A 7,664-nucleotide genomic window follows, 5' to 3' on the forward strand; every position below is an offset into this window, starting at 1 on the left:
CACAAAGAATAAACTAGAATTTATTTGTGTCATCACTTTCTATGTGCTTTAATGCCACATTGTTAAGCAGATTACTCACTTTTTCCTATACCTTTTATACATGAGTGGACATGCATTGACAGTCTCCTCTTTTCTGCCCAATCAGTGGATGATTTGAGGTCAGTGTGTCCAGGACTGTCTTAGGACATCTGAGATGCAGTTTGGAGGTGGGAGCAAAGCTCTGGAGTCCAACAGTTTGGGTTTGGCTCTGTTCCCTCTGTTGGGCTTCGGATAAGATACTTGAATACTGTAGGCATAAGATTCTAAATATGCCATCCAAGATAAAGGTGGTGCTCACCCCAGGTTACTGACCCTCAACTCCTCCCCCGGCTTATTGTAAGGAATAAGTGAGGTAACATAGGGGCAGTGCTGCTTTGCAGGTGAATCATTGACTCTTTCTGATGCATTTGATATATAGTGCCAAAAACACCATTTCAGAGATTTTTTTGTCTGCCTTATAGGCATCCTATACCTCATTAACTACAAAATAGGGCAAATAAAAAACAAACCACACCACAAGGATGTGTGGATCTCCATTGGCCCCAGTGAGTTTCCTAAACACTCCTTGTCCCATGACTTGCTGTCACTCTTACTGAACAAGTGATCCTTCCTCCCTGGATGTGCCCTTTCCCCACCATTTGAGTTCTAAGTACATTTCAAGTTGGAGACTGAATCCTACCTTTTCTCTGAAGCCTTTCCTGATTCCAGCAGTTCCCACCCATGTTTCCTATCTCTGAATTTACAGACTGCCTAGAGCAGCCTTACTCAACTGTGTCTTGCTGCTGTGCCCATGGCTGATTTTGTTCAGGGTATTACACATTTCTGTGTGTGGGCAGAAATGACACTTTTACAGCACCAGTTAATTTGATGTGGGTTATAATAATTCTTGGAGCACTACCTTTCATATCCTAGTAGAGATCTCAATGAATGACATTATAGGGAGAGTCTTTAGTTTGTGTCATTTCATTTATGAAATAAAAAATCATGGGAAAACTTGAGAATTTTATAAATAGCAATGATTTCCTATAACAAATCTCACAGTGAAAATGACAATGACATTATACCAGAGAGCTTGAGAACCACTAGTTTATGTTTCTAATCTGCCTTTTAATATACAGGTAGTTTTCATAGGGTGGTCTTAAAAAGTTTTAAAGGTTATTTTTTTTAAAACAAAGGATTTCTTTTGGACTTTTAAATTTACTTTCCTATAAGCTGTAAAATAAAATATCACTAGGGACTCGACACCTCACACATTACATTCACGATAGAACTGTTGACTACAATGCTAAAAGCACCTGTGTGGTGGTACGTGGACATAGCTAGAGCACTGACAGCACGAAGGAGTGTCATTGATTCACTTGGGAGGGAAGAAAAGGAGAGGTGTGAGTATATGTGCCAGTTTGTGTGCAAGTATGGACGTGAAGGGGGTATTTAATTTGATGGGGATGACACAGTAGACCTCAAAGAGGGAAGGGTAGAGAATCAGAAGGAAGAAAAGCAGAGTAGGCCACAAGGAGGCAATAAGTGGAGATATAACTATTAAGGTATTACAAGTGACATTGGCTTAGACTGTTACATGTTCTTCTCTCTCAGGTTAAAATGAAAATTAAACACAGGTCAGATGTTGTATACTATTTTATGTTCCTCTCGACCACTGACATATATTAGAGCTCTGTCAACAGCCACCAATGTCTGTCAATTGATTAGTGGCGTCATATTATATTCCATATCCATCCCTGAAAGTCACCCTAGCGCGTTTTCACCACATTTAAAGAAGATAAAATGTTGTCTTTATCTGTGTAGCCAATGCTTCTGTTTTTGTTGTCAGTTTTCAAGGAAACTAATTGCTTAGCATAATTACTTTTAATGCATAGTTCATTTTATTTTGACCTTCACAATTTATCTGCTCATTAAATGACAGATGGTATCTGAGTACAGTCATGATGCACAGTACAAAGTATGTACAAAATGAAAAAGATTCCTAATACTTTGTAATGTTTATGTACTCATTGCCTAGGATTTTTGTAACAAAGTACCCTAAGCAGGATGGCTTAGAAAACAGCATCTGATTGTCCACTGTCTTCAAAGATTGGCCCTAGATATCTAAAATCAAGGGCATGCTCTCTGCAAGGCTTAGGGGAAAATCCTTCCCTGTCTTCCCCAGTGTCTCACGTTGGCCTGTATTGGCTAGTGTTCAGTGGCTTTTATAGGTACCTCTCCAGTCACATTGCTGCCTCTTCCCTCTGTCTTCCTATCATCTTTTTTCTGTGTGTTCACTAAAAACTTCTAAGTAATCATTTACATAATTGCAAAGGATATTTAGCATATTTGGGACAGCTTCCATTTTCAATGAAACTGATGTGGATTCATAGCTGATCATGTGAAAGAAATGGAACTTTTTATTTTAAAATTCGTTACGATGCATGGCACAGGAATAAGCTGAAATTGCCTGCATCTCATACCAGTAGGCTAAATCTGCCATTTGGCGTATGTACTAGTTAAAGCTATTCTAGATCTGCTACATTCTCAATCTATAGTTTTTTTATACTTTATTTTAAAAACAATTTAGACTATAGCACATTTGCTCAAAGTGGATCAGTCAAATAAAAAGGGGAAAGAAAAAATTGTGGGAGCTCAAAAAAAAATGGAAATAACCATTTGGAATGAAGCCACATCTTTTCTTTAAAAAATCAAACCATAAACTTTTTATATATTTTTCCACCTTCTAGATTTACTATTTAGTTATCAAAATTTTGTATCATTCAATTTTCTCCATCTGTTACATGCTTGTTCTGATACTTTTTCACTTTGAACGTGTTTCAATTTATGCTTATTGAATATTATGGAACTCTGCCACAGAATTTTTGAACAAAGAATAATTTAATAAAATATATAAAAAGTGATCTGAATAAATCCTAAAGGAAAAGGAACTATGAAGACAGACTATAAGGAGAAAGGAAATCAGATGTCCTAAAATACCAGGTAGATTTTATTCATTAGACTCTTCTGTTTGCTAAGGAGTTTGGAGTTTCTACCTTATCAATTGTTAGAAATAGTGATGCATTTTGGAAATTTCCAAGGAATGATCTATGAAAAACTTATTATTTATGAAGGATTACTGTATTAGCTAGTATGGTAGTGAGCTTGAGATGGATGAAGAGGGTTTATTGTCTGTTCCTTAAGATGTTATAGTTCAAATTTTCTAGTTAAACCTAAGTATTTTGATATTATATCATGCATGATCATGAATTACTATTAATAAAACATAAATGGTAGAACATCTGCTTTAGATATGTAATGGGCATTAAAGCTTTAAAAATAACTATTAATCTTTTCCTTTCACATTTTATTTGAATAACTGCATACAATGAATCAAGGCTGAAATATTTGTCAAACTTTCCCTCTTTCCTTGGTGTGGATAATGTCAGCATTTGCTCCAGTAGTCTGGCTGCTTCAGTGTCCACCATGGACAGAGCCCTGGCAAACCATGGTGAGTATCTCAGTCAGCTTGAGCTGCTATAACAAAATACCATAGACTGCTGAACTGAAACTTATTTTTCTAGCAGTTTTGAAAATGGAAGTTCAGGGTTGGGTTCTGGTGAGGGTGTGCATACAAGGCCTACATGTGGTACAAGAAGAGATGAGATGAACATGTTCTCTGTATCTCACCTTATAAAGACACCAATTTCATGATCACCTTCATAACCTTTAAACCTCATTACTTCTTGATATGGTTGAGATCAAGAATGTCTCCCACAGGCCTCATGTGATCACAAGCAGGGTTTTTGGAAGGTGAATCAATCATGGGGAAAAACAGCTGACTTGCTGCTAAGAGAAGTCTGGTCTGAAGAGGTGGGTCTGGAGCCATGACCTGGAGAAGTATAACTCTTTTCTCAGTTTTTCCTTCCCTTTGCTTCTTAGCTATCCTGATGTGAGCAGATTTCTCTCCCACTCCCTTCTACCACGTACTTTCTGACTTGAAGTCAGCCAACCATGGGCTGAATCTATGAGCTAAAATAAACTTCTCCTCCTTTAATTTGTGGATATACTGGGTATTGTTTTAGCAATGAACAAAGTAAATGTGATACGCCTAAAGGTCCTACCTCCAAATACCATTCCACTGAATCAGTTTCAACATATGTATTTGGGGAGAACACAATTTAGTCCATAGTTGTGGGCATGAATCTTTAGAGAGAAGTAACATAATGCTAATTTTGGATTGTTTGTTATCACAGCACAATTTAAGCCATCCAGATTGATATATTTTCATACGTGAATATGCTTTTAATCCAAAAGAAATTGTAGTGCATGTACTTGATTTTCTAGTACTCTAAATGTTGGTGATAGGCCTGGATTAAAACTTTCAGCTTCCCCCCCCCCGTTGGAAACTAAAGTGCTAGAACATCATACTTTCTGCATGAAGAAATTCATAATTAATTCTTAAATTTGTGAAAATAGTATCACATCAGTAAAGTCAATTTTTTTTTTTGCTGTTTCATCCTGCAGGGTAGACAGTAAAATTAGTTGCTTAACTAGATTTCATAAATACTAAGAATTCAGATGTCTGTTGCAGCACAAAATTCATCTTTGCTTATCTTGAATCTCTTCTTGAGTATGGCATAGGATGCTAATCTTAAGAAATCTTGTCTGTAGATAGTTGGAATGACTTGGAAATTCATCATTCAAACATAAGCACACAGATTGCAAATCTTTTATCATCATAAGTATTCTACAAGATTTCCTTTAAACATATAGGTCCTTCACAAGTTGCAAGATGGACTGTTTTTAACAGTGTATTAATAAAATATAATCATTCATGTATTGGTGGTATAATTAACACATGGAACCATCCCTTATCACAGATGTCCAGCTGTGAGCAAGAGTAGATGTTCTTTAACAGAGCTACATATTCCACCTGTATGTCATAGTCTAATGACAGAAACCTTGCAAGTGAAAACATAGATATTTATTGAAACAGCTATGCAATAGTGTTACCTACATGTATGACCTCAAATATAACTCATCACACTCTACATTTAAATATCAAGAAAGGTAACAATTCAAAAGAAAGCAAGAACGAAGTCACTCATGAAAGGTAACACAACAGAAAAAGCAGCTCTAGAGTTCAGTGGTTCTAGATTTCAATCTCTACTTAGTTGTGTGACTCTTTCTAAGCCACTTAGTCACGTAGGAACCAGCATTCTCACTTGTAAAATAGAGACAATCAGGGATGATGATGTAGCTCAGTGATAGAGTGCTTGCCTAGTGTACACAAGACCTTGGGTTCAATCCCCAGTCTCATTCTCAAAAGACATCTATACCTACTTCACTGAACTATTGTGAGAAAATACTTACCTGGTATGTAGTAGAGATTTACTGTATTGCAATTATTAAGCTTTGATGAGAATTTAATGAACAGAATAAAAAATTAGGGAATATTATTGTAACTAAGCAGTAAGTACATAGATAATACCTATTAACACAATAGAATCTATTAGTACACTATGTACCAGACTTGTGACAAATATTTTAGTGATTAGTTTAGCTTCACATTAACCTTATTCTATAGACATTATTATTCTCCCAATCTACAGCTGAAAAAATAGTTAGTGAAGTTGAAGTTCCATGTAGGGTGGGACTAGATCTCAAAAAACAGATACCATACTTTTAAATCACACAATTCTGAAAAGACTTTTGGGTAGCTACTTTTGAGGGTGGCTCTAATGTTATCGTTGTCCTCTGCAGCATATTCCTTGTTGGGTCTGTATGTACCTCTGTGACCTTAAAATAATGTCTGTTCTACAGTTACACTTAAGATCCAACAAGATACACAGAACTGCATTGACAGACACTGTACAAATTTGTTTACATTTACCAAATCCACTTGCTAAGGAATGCCATTTGAGGTGAATTCCCCTTTGTTTTCAGCATTGTATTAAAAGAAAAGAGGAAAACTATTATCTCTTTATCCTTCAGTGAGTTCTCTTCAGTATCAATGACTCCGACACCGAAAGACATGTATATGAAAGGATTGTAAGGATTCAGCTCATGCCCCCTCATCCAGGAGATGAGGAATCACTTTATGCCAGGAGGCTATGGAAGTGAGAAGCAGGCTGGCATGGAAGGTATATGCCTCTAATCCCAGGACTCTAGGAGGCTAATGCAGGAAAAGAAAGTTTCAGTCTAGCTCAGGCAACTTAAGTGAGACTCTGTTCCAAAAATAAATACAGATTTAAAAAAAAAAAAAAGGTAAAGGCTGGGAATACACATGTACACATCTGTAGGCTAATGAGGTGTTAGCCACCTGCTTCAAGGACTCTGCTGCAGTTTTCAACACTGCATGTGCAGGACTGGCTATGAGGGTACTGACCGCAGGTTCATTTCAGAATGTAAGATATGCAGCTTCAGAACCTGAGGACCTCAGAATCTCTTGACACTTCACAAGGTGGGAGTCTGACTGCTCCAGACCTTGGAACAGATTCAGCTGTAATAAGCCTGGAGGACTGGTGTTTTTCACTCTGTGGTACAGTTTGGATTTCTTACCCATTTCAGGGCTGTACACAGGGGTTCAACAGGTTTTAAAACTCAGTGAGATGACCTGAGCAGCACCAAAGTCATAGATCCCAATTACGCCAGCCCCAGTAGTATCAGAAATGTCATCAGTCCACCTTTTGATCAATGGAGTTCTGCAGGTATTGTGACTGCTCAGGACAATGTGGCTTGTTGGAAGAAACAGTAATAGAGACAAACTCTGCCCTTGAAGAGTTGGCTCTTTGGAAATGATATATACACAGGGAAACATCTATACATTACAAAGCATATTACTCCTGCTAAATGAGTTGGCCACAGCACAGTTCCTAAGGAGACCCAGCAAATTATCCATAGACACCCTGGAGCACCAGTAACACCTTCTAAGACCAGACAGCTACCTATGGCTAATAGCTACAGCTACCCACACAAAGGTTCCTTTTGGACATGAGTTTAGTTAAATACAAGTACATCTAGCACAGAGTCTACTGCAAGATGTACTTTTCATCAATGAGAATTAGAACAATGAGAAAGTGAAAAAGAGGAGCTTGACTCCACAAAATCCTAAGAAAGTCTAAAAAATAAGGCTTTTTGTCATGAAGTCATTTGCAGACACAGTATACCAGGAAGAATGTCCTTCACGATAGCTAAGGTTTGCCTTTCTCTGTCACAATGCATACACTGACTGCTGGTAACTGGATATGCCTGCAGAGTCTGCAGAAGATGTCAGCCTTGCTTTTGGCTCTGTGCCCAGTCCGATTCTGGAGCCTCAGAGGGAATCAGGGTGTGGCTTCAAACAACACAATGGGGCTGGGTTTACTTACAAAATAAAGAAGTAATTTTTGATTTTCAGATAGGTGGACCTGACATACCTGGAATCATACAGGTAAAGACTACATAACTGGAAGTGTTAGACTAGAAATGAAAGAAGAAATCAAGCTTGCAGGGTCATGCACTGGGAGGCCTAGAGAGCACGAGGGAAGAGAAAACCTTGAAAATATTGACAGTGAGAGACAGCAAGAGGTTAGTAAAGATTAAATTCTAGATTTTGAGAATCAGAATAGATGTCCCAGGAATAAAGAGAAGACGGTTTGAAG

Source organism: Cavia porcellus, unplaced genomic scaffold (genome assembly GCF_034190915.1).
Source record: "Cavia porcellus strain 051 isolate PalLab524CR breed Dunkin Hartley unplaced genomic scaffold, mCavPor4.1 scaffold_13, whole genome shotgun sequence".
Lineage (NCBI taxonomy): Eukaryota > Metazoa > Chordata > Mammalia > Rodentia > Caviidae > Cavia > Cavia porcellus.